The sequence below is a fragment of the Dermochelys coriacea genome, chromosome 2 (assembly GCF_009764565.3).
Source record: "Dermochelys coriacea isolate rDerCor1 chromosome 2, rDerCor1.pri.v4, whole genome shotgun sequence".
Lineage (NCBI taxonomy): Eukaryota > Metazoa > Chordata > Testudines > Dermochelyidae > Dermochelys > Dermochelys coriacea.
This window is the reverse complement of record NC_050069.1, coordinates 96,836,422-96,854,392: the sequence shown is the minus strand read 5'-3', so window position 1 is coordinate 96,854,392 and position 17,971 is coordinate 96,836,422. Positions and strand designations below refer to the sequence as shown.

Sequence of the window (17,971 nt, the reverse complement as noted above, 5' to 3'; positions counted from 1 at the left end):
GAATCTTAAAACCAGATAGATCTTTTTGCCCCCACTGCTTCCCTTGGAAGGTTATTCCAAAACTTCACTCCTCTGATGGTTAGAAACCTTCGTCTAATTTCAAGTCTAAACTTCCTGGTGGCCAGTTTATACCCATTTGTTCTTGTGTCCACATTGGTGCTCAGCTTAAATAATTCCTCTCCCTCTCCTGTATTTATCCCTCTGATATATTTATAGAGGGCAATCATATCTCCCCTCAACCTTCTTTTAGTTAGGCTAAACAAGCCAAGCTTCTTATGTCTCCTTTCATAAGACAAGTTTTCCATTCCTCGGATCATCCTAGTAGCCCTTCTCTGTACCTGCTCCAGTTTGAATTCATCCTTTTTAAACATGGGAGACCAGAACTGCACACAGCATTCTAGGTGAGGTCTCACCAGTGCCTTATATAATAGTACTAAAACCTCCTTATCCCTACTGGAAATGCCTCTCCTGATGCATCCCAAAACTGCATTAGCTTTTTTCACAGCCATATCACATTGGCAGCTCATAGTTATCCTATGATCAACCAATACTCCAAGGTCCTTCTCTTCTTCCGTTACTTCTAATTGATGCTTCCCCAACTTATAACTAAAATTCTTGTTATTAATCCCTAAATGCATAACCTTACACTTCTCACTATTAAATTTCATCCTATTACTATTACACCAGTTTACATATTTTTTAGATAAAGGAAATGCAGTGGATCTAATTTACCTAGATTTCAGTAAGGCATTTGATACCGTGCCACATGGGGAATTATTAGTTAAATTGGAGAAGATGGGGATCAATATGAACATCAAAAGGTGGATAAGGAATTGGTTAAAGGGGAGACTGCAATGGGTCCTACTGAAAGGCAAACCATCAGGTTGGAGGGAGGTTACCAGTGGAGTTCCTCAGGGGTCGGTTTTGGGACCAATCTTATTTAATCTTTTTATTACTGACCTTGGCACAAAAAGTGGGAGTGTGCTAATAAAGTTTGCAGATGATACAAAGTTGGGAGGTATTGCCAATTCAGAGAAGGATCGGTATATTATACAGGAGGATCTGGATGACCTTGTAAACTGGAGCAAACTGGAGCTCTTTAATGACCTGAAAATAAAAAAGGAATCTTACACAAAGTGGAAACATGAGCAAATAGCTAAGAAGGAGCAAAAAAGAATAGCATAAGCAAGAAGGGACAAAACCAGAGAGGCCGAGGCACAAAAATGAGTTATGTCTATATAAACAAGGGTTAAACTGGTTTGTGTGTCTGTCTACATGCAGGGTTTGTACTGGTTTAATTTGATTGATTTTTAAATCAATACAGTTGAACTCGTGCAGTCTTCTGAAACAGATGAAGCCTCAGGAACATGTTACTATCATCTCAAGTCAGTCTCATCATCACCTTATTTATAGAATCATTTCCTGGGTAACGGAAGTTCTGGAGATCCTACTAAAAGTGCTAATGTGTTTTGCATTAGTCCATTATATTAGACATCTGTTCTGGGACCATCGGATACTTGTCTTTCTTTCAACAGTGGTAGACAAAGATTTTATTTAACCAAATATACTGTTAAATGCTTCCAGCAAAAATGTGGGAAAAAGTGTTCTAAAGCCTTCACTCCGGAGATTACGATGTCCAAGAGAGACGCTTCTGGAATCAAATTTGAAAGATGTGACACTGAAATTTTGGATCTCAAGCCACCATAAGGCTTTTCATAGTCCTGTATATGGTATTCTTTTCAGGTTTGAGTAAGGCATTGAGTGACATCCTGAGAGAGACATGACAGCTTTCTCAGAAAAAAAAATCAGTATGAAACAAATATATAGTTAACTATCTTCCTTAATTCTTCCCTTACCTGAATATATACAGAATAGCATTCTAAATCAGAACACCATTATCTGAAACAGATTTTGGTTTATAGTGGGTACACTAAAAAACTGTTTCTTGATTAACCCAGATAATATTAATATATATCACTCAAAGAACATGAAATTCCTGTGCTGTAATTTTCACTGATTCATGTTTAGTATCACCAAGGGACTGTGTGCCAGACCCTATGGTGGTGTATGTTATACAAATCATCAAATATATAGCTCAGTGAGCTTAACCATGCAGCTGAAATCACCACAAGGTAAGGGTGATCCTCCCATGCCACAGAGCCAACAGAGCCCATATACCACTTCCTCTCATGCTGCTGCAATGGTAGAGTTAAGAGGATGCCCCAGCAACATGCTGATTATCAAATGTGTTTTCAACTCCTTGGGTCATCTGCCATCTCCTCAGGTTGCTGTAGCACAACATAAGGCACCAGCCTCTCACAGAACGGCAATAGGATCAGGGCAGTGTGAAGGTGAGCACCTTTCACACATCTTCTGGCCTGCACTATTGCAATTCAGCCGCACTCCAGGATATCTCTGTTTCCAACTCTCATAATTTTATTACGTCTTGTGATATTTCATGTTTTACATAAAACCCCAGCTCTGGAAGACAAGTACAGTACGTTTTCTAGACCTCATGGTTGGGGAGACAATCATGAAAATATGACCCAACCACATCCTAAAGGCTCAAAAAACAGAAGGCAGATGGGAAAAAAATGTAATGTTAATCTTATGATTTTTAAGCCAGTCTCAAAGTTTGGGGAGGCTTGAATATTTGTGGTTGCCAATTCTGAGATATAGCCACACGTTCCTGTGACAGAATGTGAGTAACTTAAGGCTATGTCTGCACTGCACTTTTGTCAGCAAAACTTTTGTTGGTCACACAAAAAAACACACCCCTGACCAACAAAAGTTTAACCAATGAAAAGTACCAGTGTGGACAGCACCTTGTCAGTGGGAGACGCTCTCCCGCCAACAAGGGTACCGGCCCTCTTTGGAGGTGGTTTTATTTTGGTCAGGAAAGCTCTCTTTTGCCAACAGAGAGTGGCTACACTATGTACCTTACAGGGGCATTGCTGTAACTGCTGTCTCACCACTCTATGCACTTCCTAAGTGCCTCCACATGGGCCAAATTGACCATAGAATTGATTAAGCACCAGGTAATTAACCTATTAACAAGTGATTCAGCAGGAGGGAAGAGCTAGGAGGAAAGGCTGGAGAAGCCTGGGATCTCACAGAGGGGAAATCTCCCAAGCATCTGGGGAAAAGGTAAAAGCTTTATGCGGTGGGGAGCAAACAATTGTATAGCATATTGTAATTGAAGCACATAGTGTTGAATTTGCCATGGGGGTGTGTGAGGACTTTGCAACAAGGAGTGCAGGGTGAGGGAGCCCTGCCTTGTGTCAGTTCCAAAAGAAAGGAGAAAAAGGCATTTTGTGGTATTATGGAAGTAGAATATGAGGCACATCATATATTGGCTTTCCAGAGATTTCATGCTACTGCTAGCTTGTGGCACAGCATAAATTACAAGTAGATTTGTTTCAGAGTAGCAGCCGTGTTAGTCTGTATTCGCAAAAAGAAAAGGAATACTTGTGGCACCTTAGAGACTAACAAATTTATTAGAGCATAAACTTTTGTGAGCTACAGCTCACTTCATCGGATGCATTTGGTGGAAAAACAGAGGAGAGATTTATATACACACACACAGAGAACATGAAACAATGGGTTTATCATACACACTGTAAGGAGAGTGATCACTTCAGATAAGCCATCACCAGCAGCGGGGGGGGGAAAGGAGGAAAACCTTTCATGGTGACAAGCAAGGTAGGCTAATTCCAGCAGTTAACAAGAATATCAGAGGAACAGTGGGGGGTGGGGTGGGGGGAAGAAATACCATGGGGAAATAGTTTTACTTTGTGTAATAACTCATCCATTCCCAGTCTCTATTCAAGCCTAAGTTAATTGTATCCAGTTTGCAAATTAATTCCAATTCAGCAGTCTCTCGTTGGAGTCTGTTTTTGAAGCTTTTTTGTTGAAGGATACCCACTCTTAGGTCTGTAATCGAGTGACCAGAGAGATTGAAGTGTTCTCTAACTGGTTTTTGAATGTTATAATTCTTGACGTCTGATTTGTGTCCATTTATTCTTTTACGTAGAGACTGTCCAGTTTGGCCAATGTACATGGCAGAGGGGCATTGCTGGCACATGATGGCATATATCACATTGGTAGATGCACAGGTGAACGAGCCTCTGATAGTGTGGCTGATGTGATTAGGCCCTATGATGGTATCCCCTGAATAGATATGTGGACAGAGTTGGCAACGGGCTTTGTTGCAAGGATAGGTTCCTGGGTTAGTGGTTCTGTTGTGTGGTGTGTGATTGCTGGAGAGTATTTGCTTCAGATTGGGGGGCTGTCTGTAAGCAAGGACTGGCCTGTCTCCCAAGATCTGTGAGAGTGATGGGTCATCCTTCAGGATAGGTTGTAGATCCTTGATGATGCGTTGGAGAGGTTTTAGTTGGGGGCTGAAGGTGATGGCTAGTGGCATTCTGTTATTTTCTTTGTTGGGCCTGTCCTGTAGTAGGTGACTTCTGGGTACTCTTCTGGCTCTGTCAATCTGTTTCTTCACTTCAGCAGGTGGGTATTGTAGTTGTAGGAATACCCCGACCTGGGGTATTCTATCTGCTATCCAAGAGCCATAAACCTGGAAATCCTGGACGCCCCATCATCTCAGGTATTGGCACCCTGACAGCAGGATTGTCTGGCTATGTAGACTCCCTCCTCAGGCCCTTCGTTACCAGCACTCCCAGCTATCTTCGAGACACCACTGACTTCCTGAGGAAACTACAGTCCATTGGTGATCTTCCTAAAAACACCATCCTAGCCACTATGGATGTAGAAGCCCTCTACACCAACATTCCACACACAGATGGGCTACAAGCCGTCAGGAACAGTATCCCCGATACTGACACGGCTAACCTGGTGGCTGAACTTTGTGACTTTGTCCTCACCCATAACTATTTCACATTTGGTGACAAAGTATACCTTCAAATCAGCGGCACTGAGATGGGTACCCGCATGGCCCCAAAGTATGCCAACATTTTTATGGCTGACTTAGAACAACGCTTCCTCAGCTCTCGTCCCCTAATGCCCCTACTCTACTTGCGCTACATTGATGACATCTTCATCATCTGGACCCATGGAAAAGAAGCTCTTGAGGAATTCCACCATGATTTCAACAATTTCCATCCCATCATCAACCTCAGCCTGGACCAGTCCACACAAGAGAGCCACTTCCTGGACACTACGGTGCTAATAAGCGATGGTCACATAAACACCACCCTATATCGGAAACCTACTGACCGCTATTCCTACCTACATGCCTCTAGCTTTCATCCAGATCATACCACTCGATCCATTGTCTACAGCCAAGCGCTACGATATAACCGCATTTGCTCCAACCCCTCAGACAGAGACAAACACCTACAAGATCTCTATCATGCATTCCTACAACTACAATACCCACCGGCTGAAGTGAAGAAACAGATTGACAGAGCCAGAAGAGTACCCAGAAGTCACCTACTACAGGACAGGCCCAACAAAGAAAATAACAGAACGCCACTAGCCATCACCTTCAGCCCCCAACTAAAACCTCTCCAACGCATCATCAAGGATCTACAACCTATCCTGAAGGATGACCCATCACTCTCACAGATCTTGGGAGACAGGCCAGTCCTTGCTTACAGACAGCCCCCCAATCTGAAGCAAAAACTCTCCAGCAACCACACACCACACAACAGAACCACTAACCCAGGAACCTATCCTTGCAACAAAGCCCGTTGCCAACTCTGTCCATATATCTATTCAGGGGATACCATCATAGGGCCTAATCACATCAGCCACACTATCAGAGGCTCGTTCACCTGTGCATCTACCAATGTGATATATGCCATCATGTGCCAGCAATGCCCCTCTGCCCTGTACATTGGCCAAACTGGACAGTCTCTACGTAAAAGAATAAATGGACACAAATCAGACATCAAGAATTATAACATTCAAAAACTAGTTGGAGAACACTTCAATCTCTCTGGTCACTCGATTACAGACCTAAGAGTGGCTATCCTTCAACAAAAAAGCTTCAAAAACAGACTCCAACGAGAGAATTGCTGAATTGGAATTAATTTGCAAACTGGATACAATTAACTTAGGCTTGAATAGAGACTGGGAATGGATGAGTTATTACACAAAGTAAAACTATTTCCCCATGGTATTTCTTCCCCCCACCCCACCCCTCACTGTTCCACTGATATTCTTGTTAACTGCTGGAATTAGCCTACCTTGCTTGTTACCATGAAAGGTTTTCCTCCTTTCCCCCCCCTGCTGTTGGTGATGGCTTATCTTAAGTGATCACTCTCCTTACAGTGTGTATGATAAACCCATTGTTTCATGTTCTCTGTGTGTGTGTATATAAATCTCTCCTCTGTTTTTCCTCCAAATGCATCCGATGAAGTGAGCTGTAGCTCACAAAAGTTTATGCTCTAATACATTTGTTAGTCTCTAAGGTGCCACAAGTAGATTTGTGACATGCTATCTGGTGTCATAGACCCCTTTTCCAATGGATTCAAATTGACACCTTAGCAGAGAGCCAGCATGAAGCCTAGACACTAATTAAGTCAATGAGCACAGGGTCTGCCATTGTTTTGAGGCCAGGAAATGCATTTTTTAGTGATTCAAGTCTGTGGATTTTTCTGAAAGGAGTTTGAAGGGGAGATTTGAAGGAAATATCCAAATGACAATTAGCAGTAGAAAGAGTTTTGAGGAGGAATTTAAAGGTAGGATGAGAGGATGCATGGAATATAGCAGAAAGGAGTCTTTTCTTCTAGAAAAGCAGTAAAGTTGCCCCCCACACTCCCCAGCTGTTGGATCATATTAAAGAAGTTCTGTATTAAAATCACAAATGAGTTTGATTCCCCATAGTTTAAATTCTAAGGTATTACTAATTAAGAGGTCTCTTGGTTTTTGGTTCTGTTTCTTTCCCTCTGTGTGAAACTTGCAAGCTGCTAATTGTGTTAGTACATTCTAAGACAGAATTTGTTCACAGAGCAATTCTTTGTAATGACAACTACTCACACAGAGAAAGATTCAAAGCAATACTCTGTAACAACAGAAACAGCACCCAGGGACTCCCCGCCCTTTTGTTGTATTCATCTCGTTTTAACAATTGTGATTAAAATAGAGATAGAGGATGTATGTGGATGGATGCTTGGTGTGGATAATAACTGGATGATAAGGGAGGTGCCAGCCTAAGAATCCAGTGTCCATCGGCTGAAGAAGGAGTCAAGTGGAAATAACCAGAGGACCCCCGGAGGGCAGACTGGAATCCACCCAACAGCCTCAAGAATGGGAGAACCAAAGAACAACATAACATCTGGCAGCATGGAGCCGTCAGGAATGTGCCATCTGCTGATTGGTTCAGCAACAGCATGATAAAGCAATTCCCATAGACTGGCATAGGAAGAAATTCCTATAAAAATCGACTCTAGAAAGTGAGAACTTCGGGTTGGGTTGGTTCTGCAAACGAACTTCCAGGAACATCAGATGTGCATCTGACAAAGCCCTGCTCCCTCCTCGTGTCCAGACCACCGGGCCAGTGGCTTGGCACGAGCAACTCTAAGGCTAGTAACTATGATAACAACCTTACAGAACCTGTGTGTGTGTGAATGCATGAATGAATGAATGAATGTGTGAATAAATATGAGATTGAATGGAATGGTATAGCTATAACTAACTGCTTACTATGATTCTTTCTGTATTCACAATAAATGTGGTATTTTGCCTTTTCCCCTTTAATAAGATCCTGCTGGTTTTTATTTTATTGGTACAACACAGCCACCCAAAAGGACTCACTCAAGAAACAGGCAGATGACACATTTACTGAGAGCCTGACTCTCTGCTTCTGTGAATTAGCAGGGTGCCACTGAAGACAAGTTTCAGAGTAGCAGCTGTGTTAGTCTGTATTCACAAAAGAAAAGGAGTACTTGTGGCACCTTAGAGACTAACAAATTTATTTGAGCATAAGCTTTCGTGAGCTACAGCTCACTTCATCGGATGCATCCGATGAAGTGAGCTGTAACTCACGAAAGCTTATGCTCAAATAAATTTGTTAGTCTCTAAGGTGCCACACTGAAGACAAGGGAGCTATGCAGATATTTAATAGTAAAGATCTGGCCCATAGTTTGAAAGAGAAATGTCAGCATGGAACAGCGTTTAGCTTTAAAATGAGCTGGTGTAATATCTGGGAGGTGGGCCAGAAATAGAACTACAGTAGATCTCTTCCTGGACAATACCTTAATTTATTTTTTCCCTTTCTGTAACTAACGAAGAAAACAGAACTGCAGCCCAGTTCCACAGGGAAAAATGATCTCTTTAAAGATCTAGCTTCTTCCTTTTTCTGTTTGTACACTTTAAAAACAAACAAACAAACAAAAAACCCACCTTATTGGCTTTATCTAATCTGCACACAATTAGAAGCATAATAGAGAAAATATTGGCTGGCACTTCTGAAGAACACACTATCTCTATACTCTTACAAGGAGGAGAATAAATCAGGGGATTTGTGATAATCTTTGTGCTGGTCACAGGTCTATTGGGTTTCTACCTATAAGCTGTGCCAAAGAATGACTTCTGTGTTCTCTATGGACAGACGAGTGATATATTCCGTCACCAAGAGGTTATCACAGAGCACAAACTTGAAAGTTAAGCCAGGTTTCTTGAGAAGTTTACTGTAGTATGTAACTATCTCAGGAAACCCAGTCCAAGATTTGATGATCCTAGGTTATGAAGGGCGAACTTATGGTTTTTGGGTGGAAATCAAGTGAGACAGAGGCTTTACCTACACTGGAAAATTGCTTGGTTTATTGTGACAGAACACATGATACCTAAGGGCTTGTCATTTAGCTTGCAGCTTGCTGAGGTGTGAACCTACTCTTCATTAGCCTGTCATGACATGCATTAGCTGTCCATGTGGACCCTGCTGATATGCTAATAGTTTATTAGTGCACTTTGCTCTATCCCAGTTTGAAATGGGAGTAGATTAAAGCACACTACCAAACTTGCGAACACTGTGTGCTAAATCTTGTTTAACATTATGTTCATTAACTTTGAGATTGGTGAGAGCTAGACTCCTGGGACCTGATTGGGCACTCCTGGAGTGGACCACAGAGTGGGGGCTACAGGTACAGTTCCCTTGAAAGGTGTTTTGTAAACTGGTGTGCCTAAACAGGGTCCAGATTAGGGATAGTGGTACAAATTTGGAATCATTTGGTAAAGAGATACAGGACCCAGGGAAACAGGTCATCTCCATAAAATTTTCCTGTCCTGTTTCTTGCGCCCACTTGGGATTCAAACTATTGTGCTGACTGAGCCCAAACGCATAGCTCCTGCCTACTGTAGCAGAAGACGGCCTGACCTCCTCACATCCCTTCAGATATCAGATTGCTCCTCTCCCTGACCCCTCATACCTAAGAGAGGACAAGAGATGGCAAACAGCAGAAGGAATTCATTTTAGGGACAGGAAGAGAGAGAAATGAGGGCTACAGAGCTGTCAGGAGTATGGTTACCAACACAACTGCCACCTGTCTGCCCTAAAACATCCCAATGGCCATGCAAGGGGGCAGGGGAACGGGGGATCTGACAACTGTGGGGATTGCAACTCTCAAGCTTACTTTGGCTGCAACCTCAGAAGCAGGGATAGGAGCTGCATTCCTGTTGCTGCTGCAGCTTCAGCTGTCTGAGAAACTGGGTTGGTATCGTAGGTCCTGGGACAACTTTGGGGACATGTTCCCTTGTCCCCTTATAAGCCGTGGAAAAGAAGTAGTGCAGAGCCTCTTATCTAAACCTACCCTAGTAGCTGGGGTGCTAGCTCTGACCCCTGAGCCAAGACTGTTGCAGCAGGAAAGAAATGAAGCTGATTTGAAAAATTACAACAAAACATTTCCCAATTGGAATTGGCTGATTAATTGAAACTGAGAAATTCTGCTTCAGTGCTTAGATTTGGACAAAGTTCCAACAGAGCCCTGGCTGCTAGGTCGATTCCTGTCAGAAACCTGTTTGATTTTCTTCCAGCTCACCTGCCCACCTCCTCAGAAGCCCATTTGGTGGGTGAGAGTCCGGGAGTCCCAGTTCCCAGACTCTTGGCTCCTCAGCAGCCTGGATTTCCAGGGTATGTGATTCTGGGGTAGCCTGCCAGGTGCACTGTCCTGAAGCCAGGGCTCCATTTCCTTTGTCACAGTTGACTTTCATTCCAAATCAGAACACAACCAAATTTCAAAATCCTCTACAAAATGGAATTCTTTCTCTGTCCAACTCCAGAAAGGAGCTCTGTTACTACCCCCCACACCTTCCCTTACCCTATCTTAGAAGGGTTTGGGGCAATTACAGGGGGTGGCCTCAAGGTAAAGGTATCCAGGCTCCCCTTGCTGCTGCTGGGGTCAGAGGGATCCTAGTTCCTGGGCTGCTCCCTGATGAGGGAAGGATCCTTGGGTCTCCCCTCACTCTAAGGATGCTGATGCTCAGAGAAGGAAGGGGGAACAATTGTAGCTCCACTTCCTTAAAGGTAGAATAAGGAGGAAAAGAGAGGTGCCTGAGTGCTGTTTGTTACCACCTCTATTTGTGGAACCTGGACATGTATACATTTCATAAATAAAATAATTACACCAAGAAAACATCTCACTCCTTGTCACTGATTTCTTCTGCAAACCCTGATACTATTTTGTATCACAAGATTGCAAGTGTTTTACCACTGAATTCAAAGGGAGAAGGAGCAGACCCTAAATTTGAGTTCTGCTGTCAAGTTCGTTGGTTCGGCGGAATAGGAAGTGCCTTTGCTGCAGGGGCCTGTAGTTTCCTATTCACACTTCCATAGACTCCAAGATTTTTGCTGTTATTGTACACCCTCCTTCCACTAGTTCTTTCTTATTCTCAGCTAAAGAGATGTCAAACCCTATATATTAAGCACTGATATAAATAAATTATGACCATTAGGTGGAATGTTTGCAAGTCTTAGCAAAATGCTGCAGCGCTTACTTGCAAAGTGAGGCCTTCATTTGCAAACAAGGAAATGTTAATGAGAGTTCATTAGCCTGGAAAGTGGCTACTGTCAGAGCAAGCACCCAGCAATATTACAGTACATTTATTTTTTTCTTAGAATTGAAGTTGCTAGCAGTTTTAACCTTTTTAATTATAAGGAGGAACAATGAACTCTTAGAATAAGCTATTTAACAAAGCTGATACAAACACCAACAGAGCAATCTTTCTGAATATTGAAAGTTAATTGATTACCTAGGTGCTTCTGAAAACTTTACCCAGTGTGTTAACTGTAAAACGAATCACTTGCTTAACCTTAAAAGTAAAACCAGCTCTAGGTTTGCAGGGCCCTCTGCTAAGTAAGGTTTAGAGAACTGCAGGAGCTAAGGTAACCTACATAAGAATTGTTTCAGAGTAGCAGCCGTGTTAGTCTGTATTTTCAAAAAGAAAAGGAGTACTTGTGGCACCTTAGAGACTAACAAATTTATTTGAGCATAAGCTTTCATGAGCTACAGCATTTGATGAAGTGAACTGTAGCTCACGAAAGCTTATGCTCAAATAAATTTGTTAGTCTCTAAGGTGCCACAAGTACTCCTTTTCTTTCTACATAAGAATTGAGGACTTTTTAACTTGACTGTGAGTGATAGAAAAAGCTCTTCACTACAGCCATCTGATCTGTCTGCCACTCTGCGAGATGGAGATCTTTCTTTTTAATTTTTGCAGATGTAATCATATATCTGAGTTTGAAAATACCTGAATCTGTAAGTATGTCTTTCTCTGAGCATTCTGCTCCCTACGGGGGGAAGGCTGCTTAAAATATTGTGCTAGATCTGTCACTACCATCTCATATATTAGCAGAGGCAGTTATATTAATCTGCCTAGAACTAGGAAGTAAAGAGGAAGTTAATAAAATATACAAACGGTTGCCATGAAGTTCCTGTTGGGGGCTAGAAATTGTATGTTGGGCTATGAATGCTCACAAAATTGGGGTTGGGGTGTCGGAGGGGGTGAGGGCTCTGGTGGGGGATGAGAGCTCTGTAGTACAGCCAGAAATGAGGAGTTCAGGGTGTGGGATGGGGCTCTGGGTTGGGGCGGGGGAGTGCGGTGGGGAGGGTGAGGGCTCCGGCTGGGGGTGCAGGCTCTGGCGTGGGGCTGGGGATGAGGAATTTGGGATGTACGAGGGTGCTCTGAGCTGCGACTGAGAGGTTCAGAGGGGGATCAGGACTGGGGCAAGGGGTTGAGGCGTGGGGAGAGGCTCAGGGGTGCAGGCTCCAGGCAGCGCTTACCTCAATCAGCTCTCAGAAGCAGCAGCACATCCCTTCTCCAGCTCCTACGCGGAGGTGTGGCCAGGTGGCTCTGAACACTGCCCCATCCGCAGGCACTGCCCCTGCAGCTCCCATTGGAGCACAGGAGGGGGCTATTGGAGTGCATAGGAGCCGGAGTGGGGCCATGCCGCTCCTTCCAGGAGCAGCCCCTGACCCTGCTCCCTGGCTGGAGCACCGGAGGAGGGCAAGCCCCAGACCCCGCTCCCCAGCGGGAGCTCGAGGGCTGGCTTAAAATAGCTGGCTGGCTGTAGTTTGCCCACCCCTGCTGTAGAGATAGGCCTTGCAACATTGTGTGGAACAATGCCCAAATACCTCTAAAAATCTGGGCCTAAGTCTCTCTCACTTTCAAAAGTGACTTTTGCCCTTCGTAGCGTCAGTCCCATTCACTTTCCAATCCTTTAAAAATCTGAACCATAGAAGCTGTTTTCCCACCCTTACCACCTGAAAACCTATTTGCACATCTCTTTCACAACCATGGAGTAGAGAGGCTACTGTAGAATGTGTGTTGGGGGTGGGAGGGTAGCAGGGAGCCTGCAGTAGTGTTATCCCCATCCCTTTGTTCGCTCCTCGGTGTTTAATTGAGAAAGTGTGAAGATTGTATCCTCTATTACCTTATCAAAATGCATAACCTTAAAAAGAGAGGAAGGATGGCCTTGTGGGAAAGGCACGGGCCAAGACTTGGGACATCTGGCTCAACTTCCAGCTTGGCCACAGACTTACCACGTGACCCTGGTAAATTAGTTACCTCCTTTCTGTATTTCAGTTCCCTGTCTAAAAATGGAATACCAATATTTCCTCTTTCCAGCTATTGTCTTGCCTCTGTATATTGTGAGCTCTTCATATTATGTGTCTGGAGCACTTAGCACACTAGTGCTGTGATGTCAGCTGGGGCCTCTAGGCGCTCCTGTAATAAATAATAGGTGATTTACTAATCTTGGGCTCGTTCAAAAGAGTTAAGGGAGCTGAAATGAAATTTTAGGGGAGACAAAAGGGCAAATGTTTATTAACTCCCACACCTTGCCCAGTACTTGTCCTGTCACTGATTCAGATTAAAAGTTGGGGGGTAGGGGGAATACCCTTTTCCTCACCCTTCACTGATCTTTAGTGTAGACTTAGCATGATATTCACACTGAACAGCACTTTCTGTCTTGCATAACTTCAGAGTTTTGGTCTGAAAAAGAACTAGTGCACTTCTCCGTTAAAGAGACATCGTCAAGTTAAAATATTAAATATGCATTTTGTAAGAAGAAACATTAATAAAATCTAAGACCAACCTAATCCCAATAGAAATGTTTCCAATATCTATTTACTCTTAATTTTTAAAGGAGTAAACATCTCCCTGTAGTGTTTGAACCCAAACACTGCAGAACCTGCAACCTGAAAGTGAAGCTGACAACTACGGATAAAGCAGGTGTCATGCTCCAAACTCAAAGAAATGCATAACTAGTGACAAACTGAACTTTTAAAATGATTTAACTTAATTTATTTAGTTCAATAGGAGTTTGAATCAGGCCCTGGATACTCCGTCTGACTTAGGATTGAGCTCTTTGAAAGCACACTTATGCTCACAAAGTCCATACTTGCATGTGCAAATGCATGACGACCTTTTTAGCCACTTGCAAATATTGACTTGTGCATACATAGATTGGATATACTCATTTTTATGTGTTTGCAGTTAAGATTCCAGTTGAAAAAAGCTGAAGTTGGAAAAGTTGGAGCTATGGTTTTTTTCAGAGTATATTGCATCTCTATATTGTATCCTGTAATATAGATTAGGAAAACATTTAGAGGTGCCGTATGCTTCTCAATGCAAGTAGACCAGTGACAGTCAAATTAGTTTTAGAATTGCATTTCTATACATATGCCTAGATTAGTGGTTCTCATCCACTCCACACTCAGAACACCCATTGATTTAGCTGGATCCCACCTCCTTTTTACTAACATGGGAAGGGTAGTGTTGTCATGATCCTCTGATACCTGTTTGTGACCAAGTAGTTTCAAAGACAGAAGGAAAAACAAGTTAAGGTCCATTCTTTCTGGAAGCACTACTTTTGCTACTGACAGAGTCCATGTATGGTTTATTTCATTTCCACAGACAGGGAGAGTAGGGGAAAGATGTTTGGAAGGAAAACTGCTATGCTGGGAGAAATGTCTTGTTTATTCTTAACAAGGAAAATAAATCTGCTGATTAGTTTTCCTTAATTGAGTTGGGATTATAATTAGTTTAATCTTCATCCCTAGACTGCATTTGTAATGAACTGTGTTTTCATTGTGTTTAGTCTTTCTGTGCTTTTCTGGCTTTTTCATAGCCTTGCTAAGCAAAAGATTTACTTTTTGAATTTGAATTCAACTCATCCTATTGGGTTGGTTTAAAAGAAACATAAAGGTCCTAAAATTCAGCAGGAAAAGGAGTTGTGTGTATCTTACTTAAGCAATGAACAGTTGAAAGAGAAGGACATTTATAACATTAAGGACTTGTAAATTGAATATAACAATTTTTACAAGGCTGGGGGGAGAAGTAAAGTATCTAAAGAGGATTAAACTAATATTCAATGCTAGATGGAAAAAGAAGAGAGGATTTGTAAAGAAATTGTGAGGAAAGGGTGGGGGAATCCCAGAGAGCTAAAAACCGAAGAGGAAGTTAAAAGTGGTTGATAGTTTTAAAAAAAATAGTCTATAAAGATGGTAAAATTCACTATTGGGGAAGTTGTTGAAACTCCATTGACTTTTCTCTAACAGCATTGTCTGATGGATACCAATTACTTCTATGGATTTATGCCCGTTCACTGCAAGGCTAAATTTGGGCCCAGGGCTCATATTTTAGAGAACAGATATGCACTAGAGTGATGCATATCCGATATAGACATGATAGTAGGGTTTAGAAGTGGAAAATAGTGATGACTTGATTCTGACTGGTCAACAATTTTGCAACAAAAGGACAAGGATAATAGATCACGTGTTTATGTATAAATGGCTCAGATTATGACTATTATGTGGGATGTAACTGAATTTATTCAGAATGCTAGGGAGATGCCTATTATGGAAATATACTGGAAATGAGTGAACCAATTTGGGGAAAAATTCTCACCCCAAATGCAAAACCAAACTGAGCCTGAACTTCTAAATCATTTAGAATATTCAATAGGCAATATAACCAAGAATTTAGAAGGAATATAAACTCTTATGTTTCAGGGCATACACAAGTCTATCTATTAGGGATTAAGAAGAAACACACCCTTGGAGCAAGTTATCCCATAACTGCTTACATCAGTGTTTCCTGCACTTTCTTCTAAACGCCTGTTACTAGCCTCTATGTATGGCAGATGCTGGACTAAATGGATCCCTGTTCAGATCCATTAGTGTAGTTACTATATTCCTAAATATGACATAGCTGATATAAGTATCCTCCATTTCCCTAAGAAATTTCCTGGCTTTACTGAACTCCATCTTAAAATTTCAGCAACCTTTACTGGGACAGCTACTCTCTTCAAACCTTATGTGTTGTAAAGCTTTCTTTGGGGTCAGAAGAAAAGAATACTGTTTGTGGCACCACTTGGTCTAGAGAAGACCTGGATCAAGTGAAAGTCAATTAGATAAACTGACCAGAGCCTAGGAGAGTGAGTGCTGAAGCATGGAGTCCTAATGCCTTCTGGGATATCACAATGCAGAGAATGAGATGGGGAAGAGAGCATCTTTGGGATTAGAGTGACTCAAGGGTGAAAGGATCAGGGAGTCGTAATTGAATGACAGACATAGCAAGATAGGCCAGGGAAGGTAGAAGGATCTAGCTGAGATAGTGGGTGAGAGGGTGTGAAGGAGAAAATGGCATGTAGAGGACAAGGTTTGTGGATGAGAGGAGAAGGAAGGCTAATAGATTTTTTTTTTATTAAGATTAAAAGTGTTTTGATACTTATACATCTAAAAAGGTTTGTTTTAGATATCTCATTAATATGTAGCATATGTGGATAACAGTTACATAAAAGGGGATCTGAGCATTCCAGGCAGCTCGGAAGGAAAGGGCTGAAGGGTGGGGGACAATATTAGAAAAGCAGTGCCTTCAGTTACTTGTTTTATCAGTTAAATAAATGAAAATTGTGCACCCTAATACAGAGAGAGTGCCAGATTTGTCTTGGTGTAATGCCACAGTATGTACTGAAGCCACACCCAGTTATGAAGTTAGTGTATGACTCTTAGTTAGACAAATTATCCAATTTTCTAGTAATTATAGATGCATTGGTAGTGCAAGAACTGCCTATTACAGAAACATAATGGGGTTAAAACAAAAGAAATCCAGATATATCTGTTTTATAGGCTTTGCTTTTATTATTCAATATGCAAATACAGTGGGCAATTACAGGAAGTGCACCATGGGATTTCAGCAAGCACTCAGATAAAAATGAAAAGCTTTCAAAATCATTGTTAACCAACTCAAAGAGCTTTAATCATTTTTTTTATATAGTTGTACTGTAACAAATCATTCTGACAAAAGCGCCACCCTTATTTTTTATTATGTCTGAACACAGCTCTTGGTACCTTTATCTAATTGAGGCATAAGCCTAGTAAACTGAATTTGGTAGGGTATTGATTGTTTCCTGTACCTCTTCTTTTAAAAAAAAAAAAAACTTACATCATCAATCACTTTCACAGATCATTAACTTTGCTGTACTTTTTATCCAAACTTCCCCTGAATTGACAATCATTTTCAGACCTTGCATCAGTCAGTCAAGTTGATATTACTACATAGACCATCCATTTTACAGCTTTATCTCAGAGTTGCTGCCCAATCATTTAAAGTCACTCAAAAAACTTTATACACCATTTGTCAAGTGGGATCACAAACCCACATCTATTCCTTTTGTGAATACAATCCCTTCCTTTCTCAGTTGTCCTTTTCTGTGTTTTTTATCTGTCCCTTTGTTTCTCTTTGATTTGGTAAAAGGATTTTGATCATTTTAAAATATATGGAGGCCATTGCTTAACATGAACATAAGACCTCATAGCTCTGTTTCTTTAGAAGAATATGTCATCAGTACTTGGACTTTGAAATCATGAAGTATTTTATGAAAGATCTATCAAATGCCTTTCTTTTCTTCCCCATAGTTCTGATGTCTCCTTTTCACAAGACAAGCAGTATACACAGAATCCGAGGGATAATCTGAAGCTCTAAGGGCTATTGAAGTCAATAGAGTTATGCAGATTTATACCAGCTGAATATCTAACTTTATGTCTGTTATACTATCTCAGGTGAAGTCCTGACCCTGTTGAAGTCAATGGGCAAAATTCCCACTGTCTTCAGCTGTCAGAATTTCACCCCAGATTTCTTCTTGAAATCAGAATGATTAGCTATTGTAGTGCTGCATAGCCACATGTTAGCACTAATTTATTTAACCTGTGATTGCTTTTACAAAGTTATTATTTAAATAAAGGAGTTATCTTTATCTGGCTGCTTGTTGTCATGGATCAGGGTGCTGAAACATTTTGGATATATCTGAACTAGGATGACTTCCTGTCCTAAGAATAATTCACATTAGTTACTGTCTATTTCATCTCCTCTTATGAATTAATTGTAGAAATTAACACAAATAAACCAATGCAGGTGTGAAGAATATAATTTGCTCTTTAAATAGTTGGCAAATCCAATAGCTCAACTGTGGGACATGGAGTCCAATAAAAAATCAATTTTGTTA

The 17,971-nt window shown here is 41.6% G+C and overlaps 1 long non-coding RNA gene across 1 annotated transcript; it reads left to right on the top strand.

Annotated features, from left to right (window-relative positions):
- The first annotated feature begins 3,000 nt into the window (after positions 1-3,000).
- LOC122458735 lies at positions 3,001-17,668 on the top strand. The gene is made up of 3 exons (XR_006278938.1): positions 3,001-3,147; positions 11,683-11,720; positions 17,385-17,668. It is a non-coding gene; the product is annotated as an uncharacterized LOC122458735 (long non-coding RNA).
- Positions 17,669-17,971: the final 303 nt, after the last annotated feature.